The sequence below is a fragment of the Marmota monax genome, unplaced genomic scaffold, assembly GCF_021218885.2.
Source record: "Marmota monax isolate L192 unplaced genomic scaffold, Marmota_monax_Labrador192_F-V1.1 WCK01_AAM20220418_F8-fsc00004, whole genome shotgun sequence".
Taxonomy (NCBI): Eukaryota; Metazoa; Chordata; class Mammalia; order Rodentia; family Sciuridae; genus Marmota; species Marmota monax.
Window position 1 is genome coordinate 34,686,275 of NW_026692881.1, and position 18,741 is coordinate 34,705,015.

Below are 18,741 nucleotides of genomic sequence, written 5' to 3' on the forward strand. Positions count from 1 at the left end.
TCACCAGCCAGGTCCAACTGTCACTGGCAATCCACAGCCGGGCCATGCACCACCCTTAGTAAGACATGAGGAGAATGAGTCCTCTGCCTCCAAAATCTCGTTAGCGAGCCCATCTCTGCGTTTCTCCACTGGCCATTGTTGCATAACAAATGATCCAACATGTAGTAGCTTAATGTGACAACCGCTCACTATCACAGAGTTCTGGGGGCTGACGGCTCAGCCAGGGGGTTCTTCAAGTCTCCTGTGGTGGACTCAGGAGCGACGCTGATCCAGAGGCTCAGGGGGCTGGAGGCAACCCACCCTCCTTCACACCGTGGCCAGCAGCCCATGCCGGCTGTGGACAGAGCGTCTCACTCCCTCCATCTGCCTCTCTACGGCTGATCTCCTCAGCATGATGCTGGGTTCCGAGCAGAAGCCTTCCAACAGTGAAAAGCTATAGCTCTCTTAAGCCCAGGCCTTGAAAGTCGCATCCTGCACATCTTACCAAGCAAAGCAAGTCAGAGGTGGGCTCAGAGTCCAGCAGAGGAGCAGAGTCCTCGCCCTTGGTGGGAGGTGTGACAAGAACCCACATCTTTACCCCATAGGTGGCCCTGTTGGGGGATGACGAACTCCCTCCACTTTGGCCACATTGTTATGGTGGCTCGTGGGCTGAGGGCTCACTATAAAGGGGCAGAAGGATCAGTCATCCCCAGCTGGCCAGGGGACTGGCATTCTGGGGGTGCAAAGCCAGGGAAAGTGGCTTTCTCCTCACCTTTGCCTCGACGTGCGAGATGGGCGGGAGTGCTGGCTTGGCTCCAGCCTGGCCTCGCCACTCTTTGCTTCTCTTTTGGGATTTGGATGCTCCTGATGCAGACAGGGGCCTCCACTGGTTGCACACGCCTGCTTTGGGGTCTGCCTTGCGATCAGGCCAGGAAAGCCACTTCCTCTCTGCACCTTTCAGTTCCAAACTCCAAACGCGTTGTCCAACACCTGTTTTCCACAAGTGACAGTGCTGTAAACTAACTAAAGTGAAGCTTAATCCTAGGGCTGATTCCTGTGTGGTAAGTTACCACTACAGAGACAGAGCGCACGGGAAATTTCAAGAGTCTCTCATGCACTTCTGGTTTTTAACTCATTTCACCTCTCCCTGCCTGGTTTCATGTACACACACTGCAGATGTTACATCTCCAGCCCACCAGGGACCTCTGAGCTGGGCCCTGGAGGACCCCTGCACAACCAGGAGGCCAGCTCTAGCAATTTCTGGGTAAATAGGGAGGTAGGGGTGAGTGTCAGAAATAGCCCCAAGAACCTCCCCGACAACTAATGTGAAAACCACACCAGACTTCCAGAAAGTGTCTGCTCAGCCCCAGGGCAATTCCAGAGCCCAGGAAGGCAGAGCTGCTGCCTGTGGCTCTCCAGTGGGGACAGCCACCGCCCATGAGCGTCCCTGCTCCTCCCTGCAATTAACATGTAGCCATTAGCTGCTGTCGCCACAGAGTTTTCTACTTTCTTTAGCAAGGCTTTCCCAGGCAAATCTGAAATCAAACAAAAGGAACCAAAAACGGACCGTGAGTAACCGCGTGAAGGCTCATCAGGGAGATGCGGATAAATAGACTTTGTGTAGACAAACCTGCAGTGAGGATCAGAGAAACCTAGGCAAGTTCCACCGAGTCACAGACTTGTTTATCTTTATTCATCCAACCAACATTTACCAGCACCTGGCATGCCAGAACCCGGGATAGGAACAAATGTGAACATGCCACCCCTGTCACCAGGGACAATGCCATTGGGTGGAAGCACAGGGATTGGAGGAGCAATGACCCAGCGAGGGGCCTGGGAAGAGCAGGTCTCCTTGCTGCAAAAGAACCCTGCAGTAGTTCTGTATATCCATTAAAAAAATTGTTTCTGCAGCTATAAATCAAAGTCCTATCTGAAAAAGTGACAGAATTTGAATAAGCGATTCCAGGGCCCATGCCATCTGCAGCTGCATTTTGATCACCTGCCATCCCACACGTGACGGCAACATGGCCACCAAATATCCTACAAAGGTTGCTCCAAATTTTGTAGCACTGAAGAGTTGTCGGTAAATGGACACTTGACCACGGAGAAAAGCTGCTTCTCTGTGGTTCAGCCCCCGGCATCCGTGGGTTGAGTGGGTCATGGCTGCTTAGCCTTTTTGCTTGATCAGAAGACAGAGCCATCCTGGGACATGGACAGGAGCTGTGCATCTCCCAAGGGATGCAGCTGTCACCCAGCTCGGCCAGTGGAGGGCAAAGGGCAGGTCTCTGCCCATCTCTGGCTTCAGCATTTCTACCTGCAAAACTAGGTGGGAGGCATTGGTGGACGAAAGGTGGAAGAAAGGACGAGGGTGGAGGCTGGGGTGCGAAGGGCCTCCGGCTTCTAGGCCTTGGATCCCTGCCTTCTGCAGGAGGACAGCCACGTCCCAAGGCAGGTGCCGCTCATGCTTCAGGGTCCCCTCAAGCTTAGGGAACGTTACAAGGGCAGGGGCTGGCTCAGTAGTCCTGGGGTGGGTCAGGATTCCGCATGCCCAGCCAGCTCCTAGGTGCTGCTGCTGCTGGTCCAGGGGCCACGTGCTGTGTGATGAGGGAGGCTGGGGAGGGGCCAGCAGAGATCCACAGACCATCTGGAGTTGTGAAGCTGGCCTGGGCCATGGCTCCATCAGTCCCCAACATGGAGAGCTGCAGTAGAGCTCAGAGGTGCCTCGACCAGTTGCTAGGGCTGCTAAGACACTCAAGCAAATAAACCTGCCTCTGCCAATCAATCAATCAAAGAACCAATAAATAAAATATACAGATATATATCTTCCAGTTGGGTGTGTGGTATGGCAGAGGCAGGACAGTGCTGAGATCTATGGAAGATGGGTTTTAGGTGGCCTTGACCTGAAACCACAAGATGCATCTGGGCACCCAGCAACTTACCCACTTTGGTTTCCCCTTCATTCCTAAATCCCTGAGAGCTGTACTTAGCCCTCAGGTCCTGAGGGTGCTGAGGAAGTACACACATGTGGACTTGACTGCACTGGAGCCCAGCTCTCCCACTGACCAGCACCCACCCTCCCAGCCCCCCCACCCCCGGCTCTGGGAGTCCTATCTAGGCTCGGGGCCAGGATCGTCCCTCTGCTTTCCTTGCAGTATCCTGGGGCCGGGAAGGAGACGGGCACTGCTAATACAACGAGCAGTCAGATCAGACACCCGGTGGAGGATACCCAGCCTCGAAATGGATAAGCTGAGACCCTTAGCTGCAAGTGGAGAGTCAGCTCAACTTGACTGACAATGCGGCCGCTGTCCTGGGGATTCGGCCCAGCATCAATGAAACCACAGCAGAGGGAAGGACACCCACCAGGAGTCAGGGAGGAAGAAGGCGTGTATAAGCATCCCTCAAAACTGGTGTCCAGAACAACGTCTAAGACGCAGCTCCTACACCTACCACCTCCTTTTCACTCACAGGTCCTTCTCCAGGGACCTGTCTCAATGTCCCTGTGTGGAACAAACCAGTTGTACCTGAAAAGCAGTGCTGCTGCCTCTTTAAGCCCCTTGCAGATTTCTCCGATTCTCTTTGGCATCAGGGTTGGGCATCTCTGGGAACCTGACCCGCATCTGTGCAGGATAAAGACAATTACCAAGTTGAAACATGCCCTGCACCCAGCACACCTACTAAATCAGTGCTTTACTTAAGCTAATGCTCCTGATTATTCCAGCCCCCCGGTGTGCCAAGCTGAAAAGGCGAGGCCACTCACTATCAGTCCCCCTCGAGGCCCGGCTTGTGCTGGGGCCTAAATCATGATGCTTCGGCTTATTAGCAATAACCAACTTCACATGCAGAGCGGTTTTGAGCTTGTTTCTAGAGAGCTCTGCTGGGCCACAGAACAGAACAGCACAGCAGACACTCTACAAATGTTTCTGTAGGTGGTGGAGCACCTGGTGGAGCCCCGTGGCCAGTGTGGAAGCTGGCTGGGCAGCAGGATCTTGTCTGAGCGTCACCTCTGCGGTGTGGCCTGAGGGTGCCTCAGCTTAGGTCTTCACAAGCTGAATCAATTACATGACATCATAGTCTACAGGCACATTATCTGGCAATGAGGAAGTACTTGACACATGATAGCTGTTGAAGGTGACATGCACACTGTTGCCCAGCAGGGACACTTATGGTATGTGGTCACCATAGCCATTGCTGTTTAATAGACAAGATTCGTAGCAATCACCAAGTTCAACCTATGGACACATACAACTGGTGAACCCTGAAAAGGTTAAGAGTGACCTGAAGTCACATTGCCTATCAGCAGAACCCGGGTTGGGGCACACTGGTTCTGGCCCAGGTTCAGTTCCCCTCGGTGGATGCGAAGTTCCCAGAACATGGCTGAGAGGAGTTGTGGGGAGGCAGTCTCTGACTCTCACCAAGGTTCTGTAGGGTCCTAATTTACAAGAACAGTGAACTTCAGAGAAGTTGAGAAACTTGGCTGTGGCTCAGGGGTACACGCTCGGCTAGCACATTTGAGGACCTGGGTTGGATCCTCAGTACCACATGGAAATAAATAAAATAAAGGTATTGTGTCCAACTGCAACTAAAAAATAAATATAAATATTTTTTAAAAAGATGTATTACCTACAACAGACTCTCTTCAACCAAGTTTCCCCCCAAAACAAGTCTGCTCAGCATGCTGCCTGTGAAGATATGTTAACAGAATTTCTCTTGGATCTCTGCTTTACACACGCCTTTACTTGCTAAAAACATAACCCAGATCCCCTCCCCTCCCCTGTTCTGAGTCCCACGCACAGTGTGATTGTCATATTTTGTATCTCCAACACACCCAGGGTCTTATCAGGTGCCCACATATGGACTGAGTTTCTTCTCAAGAGGCTGAAGTTTCTCTCTAGTCTTTATGGATCTGACTGCGGCAAAAGGCACTCCCCTCTTCCAAGCCAGGCTGCCAAGGAAAGGCCCCGCAAAGCACCCCCACACCCCCCTGCAGAAAAGAAGCCTCTGCTTGTTAGAGGACCTGTTAAGTGATGGCCAGACTGTTCAAACGCTGAGGCTGAAACCCAAGGGGCGCTCTGCAGAGGCTGGTGATTTTCAGCAGAGCCCGTTTGTGCAGCTCTGTCTCCGCGATCCCTTTCCTGCCAGTCGGTTTCCCCGGGTACGGAGAGCCAGTGGCTTCCACCACCTTTTTCTGCTCATGTTTCCTTCCAGCAGTTTTTAAACCAGAGACGAAGCTCCCCTTATCTAGGAAGGCTTCTAGAATTCCCAGGCTCTCCCGCTGCTTCTGATCCTGCTGAACGTGACCGGTTGGCGCTGTGTGTGCATTTCCCGGAGAAGACGCAAGCCTCCGAAAGCAACCACGAAATGCGGCTCCTGGTTAGTTTTGCCGTAGCTCAATTATTTTGGAAACAAACCAAAGTTGGCTGTGGGAAATCTTGCTAAAAATAGTAAGTGGTCAAAGCGGAAGACTTCCAATATTAATTAAGACAGTTAATTCTGCAGCTGTAAATGGTCTTCATCATCTCCCAAGGATATGACTTGCTCACGGTACTAGGGAAGTCAAGCCAGGACCACAGGAGCCCTTCCCAACTCGCCATGCAGGGCTTGCTGGGCTGCTGATTTCTGGTGGATTCTTATGGGGGGTAGGGACTGGGGGGAGCTGGAAGCTCCTAGGCCACCTGGGAGTCATTGGGTGGGAAGAATCCAAACAAGTCCCTTTAGTTGGTGGCTCCCTTCATTAGGAGAAAAACCTCCTGATGCTTACCCAATTTTCTCTCATGTTACTGCACCAAAGCCTTGTGTTAGAACGGGCAGGTAGACTCTGCTTCCAGGACTGGACGGGAGTGTAATAAATGACACAGTGCACAGGCCACCTAGATCCGGAGGCTTGCCATAGATCTTCGCCATCATCTTGTTCCAACTCTGTTTCATGCAGTCAGCTTGTATTATCGAGCGTTTGCTGTATACCAGCTACAGTTCTAAGCTCTGTACACACACTCTTTTTTAAAAAAATTCTTGTGGCAAAATGGACCTAACATAACATTTACCAGATTAGGCATTTTAAGTGCAGCTTTGGTGGCATTAAGTAAGTCACATCAAGGTACCACCATCGCCCCCATCCTGGAACCTATTTGTCACCCCGAACTGCACACACCCACCCTCTCATCCTGTGAGATGAAGTCTTACCCCCCACAGACGGTGAAACTGAAGCAGAGCATTGAGGGAGCCAGCATCTCTTTAAGGAGATGGTGACCTTGGGACCTGGCTCTGCAGCAAACACGCAGTAAATGAAGAATTAGCACTCGGAGGCAAAGCCGCACACCCTTACTAAAAACGCCGTGTTTATGACTCTCAGTGAGGGCTTGATAAACATCTTCTGAAAAGATCGTTAGAAATAACTTAGGCTTCCCAGCTCGTCCCATCTCCGCTGCAAGGACCCTCTGCCCCAGAACAGAAGCAGTCACAGAGCTTCGCATGTGAGTGGGCGTGGCTACATGGGGTGACAGACACTGAAGTTTAAATTCCATATAATTTTTTCTATTGGCAAAATACAATCACAACATTTTACCCTTCGAACCATTTCGAGTGGTTGAAGCCCCTTCGCAAGGCTGAGCGAACTCCCACCACCCACCTCCAGCTCTTTGTCAACTTCCCCAAGTGAAGCTGCTCCTATTAAAACCACCTCCCCATCCCACAGCCCCCAGCAAGCACTTCCTGTCTCTATGAACTTGGCCATCTAGGGGCCTCGTGGAGGTGGAATTGTGTAGTATTTAATTGTGTAGCTTTGGGGGTCTGGTCTAGCTTATTGCATTCCACATAATGTGAATTTCATATCATTTTCACCTGTCACAAAATACCATTCTTTGATTTTTTTCCAATGATTTAAAAATGTGAAACCCTCTCCCACCTCAAGGGCTATGTGAAAGCAGGTGGCCGGTTCGATTTGGCCCATCGGCCATAGTCTGACAATCAAACGCCAGTCTGACCATCTGCTCTTTACAAACATTTCAAATAAGGCACAGAGAGGCTAAGAGAGTAGTCTACACTCACACAGCTGCATGGTGCCCATACTTGAACCAGAAGCCAGGCATTTACACCCCAAGTTTAGCTAGAGAAAAAGGGAGTAATGTTTGGACCCTGAGTTTTTCCACTGGAAGTGGCTCCATGCTGCGTGACGTGGTGAGAAGTCACCACTGTTGCTCATGAATGCACAGAGGGGGTCTCTACCTACTTCCTACCTTGGAGCCAGGGTTGGCAGTGCACTAGACACTCTGCCTTGGAAGAAATGTCAAGTGCGCACTTGTCCTGACTGTCCTCCACGACACGCAGGCGGGGCCAGGCACAGGAGTCAGCTTCCTCCACACAGACGCTGGAACAGGCAGCACTTCTACTTAAGGTGATTTGCCAGATGCTTGAAAGACATTTAAAAGAACAACAAACACCGCTCTGTTCCTTTCTGGTGGCCCAGGGGACCTTGGGTTTATAGCACTGGGCTCCCAGGTATTCAGCCAGAGTATGGCATTCTTCTCCCATTGAGTCAGAATCTGCACACATGGGTTTTCTGCAGGCTGGTGTTGTGGGGTGGGGCAGGACGGGACCCCAGGGGGCCTCACCCATGCCGGCTCAGGCCTGCGACTGTGCGGATCTTCAGTGCTGGGTCTTGCTGCGACCTGCTGTCTTGCTCTTGTGGAACACCACCAGCAAGATGGCTGAGCTGAGCTTCTGTGCAGGAGAAGAACCAGTTCAGGCCTGTTTTCAACAGCTGTCCTTCAAAAGCTGGAAAATAACAGATGTGGCAGGAGCAGGGCAATCACTGTGTCTTGCTGCGTCCCTCAGGTGGCCCATGGCTACCGGGTCATATATATATATATATGCTGGCTCAGGCCTGTGCAGATCTTCAGTGCTGGTTCTTGCTGCATATAAGCTCCCACACCAGCCACCAGGAAGTCAGATTCTTTGAACGGAGGGTGCTCTGCTTGGCCTCCGTGTCCCTCTGTGACAGTGGAGAGCGGACCTCTGCCCTGGAGAGCTCACCAGGCCTCTGCTGAGCTGCACACAGACTCCTGCCCTCCGGGTTCTGCTGTCGGGTGGTCCTGGGTGCTCCTGTGGCACTGAGGAGCAAGCCCTGTTCTGACAGCTCTCATCTCAGGAGAGCCTGCAGGCACGTATGACTGTGACCTAGCGTTGCATCACCTGTACCAAAGACCCTTTCTTTACGACAAACCTTCTGGAGCAAAGTCGATGGCTGGGGGAAGCCCGTTCCTCCAGAGATCATGGTTGGTTGTGATTTCCATGTTGGATGAAGTGCTGGTCAATACGACCAACTTTGGGGGTGGTCGGATAATAACAGTGACAGTGATGATCACAGAGAGGAGAGGGAGAAGGAGTGGCCCCGTGCTCATTCTGCAGGAGGTGCAAACCAAGCAGTGCAGCCGGTGCTCAAGGAGTCCAGAGAGGAGATGAGGCTTGGAGGCCCACAGCCTGGGAGGAGAGATGACCCTCTGCATGAAGAACCCTAACCAAGGCCAGTGTGCTGAGGAGCAAACAGGAATGGGGAGTAGGGTGCCTCAAACCTGGGAGGGAAAGGACAGTGAGCATCTGCAGCCACCAGCTCCTCCTGTGTTGGCCTTCAAAGTCCTTTTCTTGCTTCAGATCGGACTCTGACCACCTCCTGGTCTCTGGACCAGAGACATCACTTCAAACTTTGGGACCCCAAAGGCCAGGCCTCGTCTGTCTGATCTTTCTATCCACAATGCCTGAGCCACAGGTGCCCCAGACAAGACAAAGGGACTGCTGCAGGGCACAGATGTCCTGGCCCTGAAGACAGACGAATGGTCACTGCAGTGGAACCAGGGGATCTGGAGCTTCTATAGGATCAAAGGTGCTTGCAGCCAAATTTGGGGCTTCGTAGGAAAGAATTCATGTGCATGCGTTTTTCGGTTTTCTCTGCAATAAAATAGAAACTTTCATGTATTGCACTAATTTGTTTCTTGTAAGAATTTTGAGAACTTTGCAGAAAAACAGAATTTCTGCACAAAGAAGATCAAAATCCAAATTACATGTGAGACAAGGAAAATGATATCGAAACAGATAATAAAGGGTAACAATCTCTACTAAGTAAAAAAATATTCCAAAACTGTTAGAGTCTGTAAACAAGTCAGGATGGCGCCTGGCAAAATGCCAGAGGGAGTGGTTTGTGAAGTAACACCAGCGAGCCATTAAGTGTGGAGATTCCTTATTGGTTGACTGATGTATCTAGTTTATGCTAATTTAAATAAGCTGTGTAAAATGTATAAATACCTCTGTTGTCCTACAATAAACGGCTCCCGCTCCTGCTGTATCAATCAACACAAGTTGCTCGTCAACCCCCCGGCTAGTTTGCTGCAGCCGTAAAAAAAAAATTCCAAAACAAGAAATAGATGTCCCATTTTTGTAAAATGGCAAAAACATAAAGAAGAAACATAAACTAGAAATAGCTGTAGGTATAAAAAATAATCAGTATCCCTAGTAATAAAATAATTTTACATTAAAGAAAATCTCAGATATAATTTTGCAAAGAAACAAAAGAGATGCAGTTGTATCAAGCTGCAGGGACAAAATCACCCACACACCTTTGGTGGAACAAAACTTTGGTAAACCTTGGTGACAGTTTTTGACAAATGTCAAACATCTTCCTAAAATGTGTTTACCTTTTGTCCCAGGGATTTTTTCTTGTAGCATTTGCCCTATGGAAAGAAGAATGGGTGTGCACAAAAGTTTATTTATAAAGCCATTCACTGCACTATGGATTATAATTGTGAAAGCCAGGAAACTATCTAAATGACCAGCAGAGAGAGAATTAACTAAAAATAGAACCAAACAATGAAACAGTGTACAACCACTGCACTTTCGAAAAAACACTTAATGGCATGGAAAGATGTTCACAGTAAATTATGTGAGGAAAAACATATTGCAACACAGTGTGATTTGGTGACATTTTTGTGAAAAAAAAAATCCCAACTGGTATTTACATAGAAAAGCATCTGGAAATATGTACTCAGAGGTGTTAATGGAAGTAGTTTCTGAATAGGTGGAATTGTGTGATTTAGTTTTTTACTGTTGCCCCCCCCCCATTTATTTATAATGTTTGAATTTTGTGCAATAATTATGTTTTTTTAACAAGGAGAAAAGATTATTTGAATAATAAAAATCAATACACACTCGAGACTGGAAATAGTACTCACAGCAAAGGAAAAACTTGTTAAGGAAAGCAAAAGTGGAAAGGGCATGTGAAATAGAAAATCCTGAATGTCCCCAGTCAACGGGGACAAGGAAAAGCCATCCGCATGGCCAGCAGTGACAAGCCACAAGCTAATCAGTGAAAGGGAATAACATTTCCATTTCCAATTAATTAAATGATTTATGTTATAAAAACTCTTTTTTTCTCTCTGTAACGTTTATTCTACCTCAAATAACAAAACTTATGAAACCCTGTGTTTTCATGTATAAGAGAATATTCTCAACATCCAGAACAATTAATGGAAATTTCTGTCAAGTAAAATTAAAGAAACACATTTCATTTTCACATTTGTGTATTTAAATTGGAAAAAAATAATGCTGTGTGTGTTTTTAAAAAGACCTTTACGTCATGTAAGAAAACAACTATTTTAATTGAAAAGTGTTACTCGTGTGCTTCATGGAAAAAAAAAAAAAGCTTAATCAACATAAAAGATTCAAAGACCCACACCAAATTTCACCACCCAGAAACCACAGCAAACATCATTCTGAATCTTTGTAAGGCTAAAAAGAAGGATGAGTCAGGAACAGGGGTGCATGCGTGCAATCCCAGTGACTCAGGAGATTGAGGCAGGAGGATCACAAGTTCCAAGCCAGCCTTAGCAACTCAGTGGGGCCCTAAGCACCTTAGCAAGACCCTGTCTCAACATAAAAAATGAAAATGGCTGGGGATATGGCTCAATAGTAAAGCATCCTAGCTTCTTTATTTTAAATAATAATTATTATTATTATTATTTTGTACCAGGAATTGAATACAGGGACACTTTGTCACTGAGTCACATCCCCAGGTTTTTGTTTTTTTGAGAGAGGTCTTCACTGAGTTGCTGAGGCTGGCCTAGAAATTGTGATCCTCCTGCCTCAGCAGGATTACAGGCCATAGTACTCAGCTAAAATAATTTTCTATTATAATGTTTCTGCTGTTTTTTCCTCTCTTTAGTTTCTTCAGTGTCCAGAACACCATCTTACACACAGATAGCCCTAAGTACATGAATATTGGATGAATGAACTGAATGGTACCATATCATAATGCCACATTTATTTATTTTTAAATATTTATTTTTTAGGTACAGGTGGATGCAATATCTTTATTTTGTTTATTTTTTTAATATTTATTTTTTAGGTGTAGATGGACACAACACAATGCCTTTATTTATTTATTTTTTTTATGTGGGGCTGAGGACCGAACCCAGTGCCTCACGCAGGCGAGGCGAGTGCTCTCCCTCTGAGCCACAACCCCAGCCCCCTCCCACATTTAATTCGATCAATTTAAAATCAGATTTCATGAAAGGTTAAAAAGAAAGCAGACTTTCTAAACTTCAAATAAATGTTTTATTTCCAGAAGAAATACCAGTTCTAATAGATTCTTTAAGGTGAAAAGACAAAACAACTCTGGGATAAGGACATGATTGAAGTTCCTCAGGTTTTTGTGAAATTCTTGTTTGAATTATGATTTGTTAACCCTTAGCTTGTCCTCCTCTTGCCTCTCTCCTTTGGCCCCGTGCCCAGCTCTTGCTAAGTGAATCTGTCTTGCGGTTCTTCCTGGGATGCGTCCGCGGGGTTGCCTGCGCTGTCCCCGAGTCGTCCCTGTCCACTGCCGACTGCTGCTCAGGGCCCAACAACCACTTGCCCTGGTTAATGTTCCTGGCTTCAGCTTTCTTTCCTCCAGAGCCTCTGGACATTGCTCCATTGTCCTCCCCAGCGAGCCTCAGACACCTGACATTTCCCCTCTTGCAGGCTCTACCTGCCTGAATGTCTGAAGAAGTCTTTGTTTACCCTCCAAGTTCAATATCTTGACAGGATGCAGCTTAATGGCAATCACTACAAACCATTTTCCCCCCCAGTGCCCTTTTGATCTAAAGATTTGCCATTTATTTCTGACAGTCTCTCAGAATGCAGCCTTTCTCAGTTCACTTCTTGGGCCCTGATTGAGAGACATTAGCTATCCTTATATTGGATCACCTCTGACCTCCGTAGCTGTCGCTTCCTCGAACTCACTCTAATCTTTTTTTTTTTTTTAATATTCTTTAGTCATAGATGGACACAATACCTTTACTGATTTATTTATTTTTATGTGGTGCCGGGGATCGAACCCAGTGCCTCACGCATGCTAGGCAAGTGCTCTGCCACTGAGCCCTGACCCCAGCCCCACACTGCAATCCTTGCCTTTTCTTGGGTGTTGATCTCAGCAATTCTCCCATGTCGATAATTAGGTTTTTCAGTGGCATCTTTATAATCTCTTACTTGTAATTTCTGGGGTGCGGGGTTTGTTTGTGTTTTTGTTTGGTTTGGGGTACTGGGGATTGAACCCAGGGACATTTAACCACTAAGCCACATCCTCAGCCCTTTTTTTACTTTTTATTTTGAGACAGGGTCTCTCTAAATTGCCAGGCTGGCCTTGAACTTGCAATCCTCCTGCCTCAGCCTCCTGAGTCCCTGGGATGATAGGTGTGAGCCACAGCTCTTGGCACCTTACTTATAATTTCTGAAAGAAATCATCGACATGGTTTTTAAAGTTTCCTAATGTGTTTTCTTTGCTCTAAAATTTCATTGTATTATTTCACCTCATCTCTCCCTTCAGGTCTCATTTTCCTGAATTTGTATCCAGAACGTTCATGGGTAGTTCAACCAGGACAGGCTGCACATCTATTTTTTTTTTTTTGCCAGCCATGTTCCTGTCTTCCATTTATTGTCTTCTCTATAACTTTCACGACTGTCCCGCAGTGTCTTACGGCCCTGTTCAGTGCAATGGGTATGGCCCTGTGCACATCTATTTCCTCTGAAGCCGTAGGGGGATTTTCCTCCACTCCCTTCTCATGTTACCTGGGGCCGGATGCCTCCAGGCTACAGGGTGGTGTGGATTTACTGACTTCCATAGTCTGGGGACACGGAAATGGGGGAGGGGAGACCTGGCCAGCAGCCTTCTCTTGAAAGTTTGGGTTCTGCTTTCTCTTTCCAGATGCCACAAACTGTCCTATCACCAGGTCCCCTCCTCCAGCCAGAGCTGTCTCCCACCTGCGGGTCTCAGCTCCCTGGATCACACCAAGCCTTGGCCACCCCTCCGCCCTACACCAAGGTTTTTCTTGGGGCCCTCTGGAACCCAGGGGTCTTTCCCCTGGACTTAGGGGGCTGCCTTCTCTCTAGAGCACCCATTTCTCCCTGGAATGAAGAGGATTGGTGGGAGGCTCTGGATTTCATGGGCCCTCTTTCCTTCCTGGGAGAGATAGGCTTGTACTCAGGAATTTGGGGTTTTTCCCCAAGGTCATGACTTTCCTAGACACAAAGGCAATGACTTGTTTGATTTCTACTTGGGTTTATTACTGTTTTGGTGTGTTTGTTTCCTGATTTATTTCATTAGGAATTGAGGAGCATGTACGTCCTGCCACCTTCTCCAGTCAAAAATCTCACCTCTCAGGAGCAGAACATAACAAGCAGGCCCTCCTGCTGACGCAGGCCTTCCTGAGCTCACAGCTGCTGTCCCTTGGTGTGGTCACAGCCCAGGTGTCCATGTGTGGCAGGAGGTAGGGCGACAGGCACACCTCATGGGACCTGGTCCTTGATGCTGGTAGCTTCTTGCCATCTCTGTCTCATAAGGACAAGGTTAGTCTGCAAAGCCATGCGGCCCTCTAACTAGGAATGAAAGTGTGGTCCCCAGAAGTCCCCAGGAGGAACTGCTTGCCAGTCATCGTGTTTACCCTTGCTCTTGGGGTGATCATGACACCGACATCAGGTGACAAAGCCCGTCCCTGCTGACCTCCCGAGCTCTCTGCTGCTCCAGGGCTGGTCTGTGGGCCTCACCACTCTGAGACTCTGCAACAGGCTCCCTTGCAGTTGGGCTTCTGAGCCACTCTGGGCCACTTAAGCAGAACATCCAGGAAGCTTTACTCAGTTAAGGAAAGACCAAGGAGCAGGCCGAGGAGCAGGTGCCAGGGCAGCTCCAGACAGCTCTGGACTGTCCCTCCTGCACGCTCTCCAGGCCTGAAGGCCAGTTGCTGAACTGCAGGACTGAGCTACCAGAGCAGGAGGTCTGAAGGACCCACCCGTAGACTAGGGAGAGCACCTGGGGAGGCAGCTCCAGAGCCCGTGCCGAGCTCCCGCCCCAAAAGAAGAGGGTCTGGAGGCAGAATACAGCTGTCGTCAACAGCAGCAGCAGACACAGGCCCTGCCTGGCTCGCCACCAGGCCATCCGATTTTGACACAGAAAATACCAGAAATTGCACCTTCAGTAGGATGTTATATGATGAGTCAGCTTTTCTCAAAAAATTCTAAGCGATACTAACATTTTATAGTCTGAATAACAGCCTGATACCTAGGTTTCAGCAGGGAAGAAATCTGAAAAGAGAGGCAAGGTTCAAACCACGGTCTCTGCCACTGCACGGGGAGGTGCCCAACTACAGGTGAGCAGTAGAATAGGCTATTTCCCCCAGGGAGGTTGCAAAGGAGGGCACCAGGCCCGGAGGTCTAGTCTGCTTGTCAAGAATGCAGACTCTGCCCTGCCCCAGGATCTCCTGTGATGGGATCTCCTGTGACGGGATCCTTGGGTGGGTGCTGTGGGTGCAGTGGAAGGGCAAAGTCCAGAGCCCAGCTGCCTGGGGTGGAAGCAGCAGATGTTGGGGAAGAGTGTCGGCTAATGAATGCAGAGAGGACCCCAGGAGGGAGGCCCACCTGTGGCTATCCCCAGAGACAGTGGACCCTGGCCACAGTCATCGAAGGCTAAGTAAAGCAGGTGAAGGACAGAAGTGGAGATTTGATGGACCCCAGGCTGGCCCCACCTGTCCCTCCAGACAGGCCACGTGTCCTTGGAACAATGACAGGCGGGGCTGCAGGCAGGCAGGGGCACCGAAGCCGCCTCCCCGAGTTGGTCCCTCTCTAGTTCCACCTCCACTTCCAAGGAAATACGAGGAGTGGAGGAACATGTCAAATGACACACCAAGACATAAAGAGAAAGTCCAGAGAATGGGGAATTTTACAAATAATTCCACCCAGGGGTAAAAAGCAGGAAATTATTATGGAAGGATGAAAAACATCAGGTGAGTGTGGTGTTGGGCGATTGTCCCTGATTCAGACAAACCAACCAAAAAGGGGCATTTTCAAGGAGATCAAGGAAAACTGGGCCCAGAACAGGTGCTAAAGGATGGGTGTGATAACAGCACTAGGATCACATTAAAAAAAGGAGAAGGCCTTCTTTGTTACATGTGCTTACTGAAGCATTCACAGGTAAAATGGTGTGACACCCAGGATTAAAATACTCCAGAAAACAGTAACTAAACTTAAGGGAAAAAATAAAACAAGAATGTCAGATTGCCCATAATTGTTCAAAGTAGGTGATGGATGTATATGGGATTAATTATATAATTCTCTACTTTTATATATACTTATAACTTTCTGTGATTAAAAAATTCAAAAAAAATAAAAAAAATAAAGCCCACCTGAGATCATGTCCTAACTCCAAACTCCCTTGCTGTGTGATCAAGAAAAAGTTACAGAACCTTTCTGGTCCTCATTATCCCCATCTATACAGTAAGCTAAGGACAGGACCTGCCTCGTGGGCTTGTCCTGAGATAATACATGCAAAGCATGCTCGACAAGATGCAGCACACAGTAAACACTCAATAAACATCGGCCATCCATTCTATATGTAGGCAAGGTAGCAGATGAAGACGGATGTCTCTTGATGTCCCCAGGTAATAAAATCCTTTCAAGGCCAAGGTCTTACCTTATGGAAACACTGGTGAATGGAAACCTGCCAGCCGGCCCTGATTCTGCTTGAAATCAGGAGCTGGGCTCACCGTCCTCTGTCATCACCGTCTGCTGTCCACAGCAGCTGGATCCCTGGCCCTCGGAGTCCACAGGATGCTTCCGGAAGGTCACCTGCTGTGTTTTTCTTTATGGAGCCTTTTTAGGGGCTATATCTCTGTTTTAACACCCCGAAAATGGCCCTTCCTGAAAATGGGCCCCAGCACGGAGGCCCGTTGGCTCAGAGCGGCCTGGAGGTGCAGGGGAGCGGATGCCTAGTGTGGCCCCTCTCTGGGGCCATGCTGTGGCTTTCTGGGACCGCATCTGCGCAGGAGCCTCAGTCTTTGCATCTGTACCTGGCACCGTGGCACCGACCCTGCGGCTCTTCGGGAAGCAGCAGGCCACAGGCACGCAGAGCCCTGGCTTGGTGGGGGTTCTTGGCTCAGGTCCTGGGGGTGGCCACGCCCACGGAGCCTCCCCACCCCCACTTGGTGTCTCTGCATTTCTCACCAACCACGAGACACCATGGGGCTGCTCAGCTTGCCCTGGGCCGGGTCAGCACCTCAGGCGGTGGTCTTCGTGGTCCCCACACCCCTGACTGCCCAGACAGCCCCTGGCCTTGCCCACCTGAGCCCTGGGCCCTCTGCCTGAGTTTGAAACAGGGCAATCTTTAAAGCCACCCACTCACGGCTTCGCCCGTCATCCTTGGGGACGTCCCCCTGGACTCCATCACCTCTCAGTTGTCCCCAAGCTGCATCTGACACTTGCAGAATAAACGGGAAACGAGCATTTGACTCCTTCCTGAGAAAGCTCCATCCCCCTTGAAGGGAAAGGAACAATAAAAGAGAGGATCTCTGGCTCTCTGCCCCATTTCCTAGAGGAAAGTGTTGCCCCATAAATTAGCAGGAAAACACTGAGTCCCAAGCCCAGAGACTGCTGACCGCCCAAGCGTGGGTGACAGGGAGTGGCCTCAGCTCTGCCCCGCCAGCAGGAAGCAGCTCCCCCTCTCCCATACTCCCTCAGGACCAGGGTGCGTGTTCTCCTCTGTTTTTAGAATATTCCAGATGTCTGGGCGCACTCAGAAGGGGACTGTCCTCCCGTCCCCTCCAGGAGCTCCTGGCGGCCCCAGGGGGGAGTGAGTCCCCTTCCTGTCCCCTGCAGCATGGTGCAGCCCATGTGGCAGTAACTTGACACCCAGAGTCACACTACCAGTACTAACAGTTTACATGTGACAGAAAGCAGAGGCTGCAGAGGGGAAGAGAGGCCCAGGTTCCCGCCCCTCCTCTGAGTGCCCCGGAGCACCTCAGTCACATGGATGGGCTGAGTCCCCCAGCAGCCTGGACTGTGACCTGGGACAAGAGTGGCACCCACAGGCTCAGAAGAATGTGTTTGACAGCCCTGGGTCACTGGCCATCAGGATGCAAGGCCACAGCTCATCCCTGTCAGCCAGGCTGGGCACAGCTGCCTCTTGCCCTCCCTAATGTGACCAAAAAAACCTGCTTTGAGGCCACGGAGGCAGAGGGGGAAGTCCTGCTGGGGACTTTCTGGACGTTCCATGGAGGCTGAGCTAGCATACATAACCCAGGCCAGGGGATAATGTGCATGGGACCTCGTGACCCCCAGGGTGGGCAGAGGGCCTGTGACCTTGGGCTCCTCGGGAGCTTGTTCAAAACCAAAAACAAGAATCTCAGCCACACGCCAGGCCTGCCAGCCGGACTCCACGTCTGACGAGACGGCAGGTGAGTCGGAAGCTTATTCAAGTCAACAGAACTCTGATCAGAAACTCTGCTGAAGCTTGTGCACCAGCCAGACCTTGCATGCAAGGTGGCCAGTGGCTCCGGCCGTGACACCGGAGTAGCTGGCCCTGTCCTCAAAGCCATGTGGGGTCAGGATGTGGGGTGGGCAGCACTGGGGAAGGACTGCATCTGGGCTGAATCCGTGGGCTCCATCCTGGCCAGGGAGGCTGGGAACCCTGGGTTGGTCGCCAGGGAGGCACAGGTGGCCGGCCACATGTGAAGCTCAGCTCTGGACAAGGCAGGACCTCGGTCCTCAGCTCAGCTCCAACAGGGAAACTGGAGATTCACTTACAGACAAGAGCAAACCAGTCACATTTTTGTACTGCTTTTTACAATCAGCAATTATGATATTAATAATAATAGTTATTAGTGTCACAGTCTTAACAGCTCTAATTACTGAAAACTGAGCCCAAGCCAGAAACCTCATGCGATTGAAACCAAAGGAACCTGGAAAAGTCACTTGCTCTCGGTGCCTGAGTAAACCCTGCAGGCTCCACCCACCGCACCTGCTCGTAGCTGAACACCAGTCACCTTCGCCACAGCCCGTCCTGCAGACTCCCCTGGCCCTATCCCCAGGGAGGGGGCTTTGAGGCTTGGGTCTCCCATCTCCTCCTCGTGAATAAAGTTCTTGCCGTGGGGAATCTTTCTCTTTTGCAAAAGTCAGGGATTGGCTTTCCAGGTGGTGGCATTTAAGGGAACCTGAGAGCCCTCACACAGGAGCACACGGTCACATGGTGGCTCATACTGGGTCCCAGAGACCTGTGCACATGGCAAATACAGGGGGAAAGACAGCCAGGGAAACCCAAAGCTGGAGAACAAGCAGGTTGTGGCCAGGACAGCAGCGAGGGCCCGACTTCCTGTCCACAGAGGGAGCACAGCCCAGGAGGGGGTCCTCATCCCAGCTTCGGGTGGCCCTGGGGTCGGACTGGGCAGAGAGTGGCCCAGTCTTGTTGAGTTGCTGGTC

General features: G+C 49.8%; 1 long non-coding RNA gene across 1 annotated transcript; it reads right to left on the bottom strand.

The window, feature by feature from the left end:
- Positions 1-798: 798 nt before the first annotated feature.
- On the bottom strand, positions 799-17,035 carry LOC124096440 (uncharacterized). The gene is made up of 3 exons (XR_006852850.2): positions 15,962-17,035; positions 3,501-3,596; positions 799-969 (listed from the first exon to the last, which is right to left on the bottom strand). It is a non-coding gene; the product is annotated as an uncharacterized LOC124096440 (long non-coding RNA).
- Positions 17,036-18,741: the final 1,706 nt, after the last annotated feature.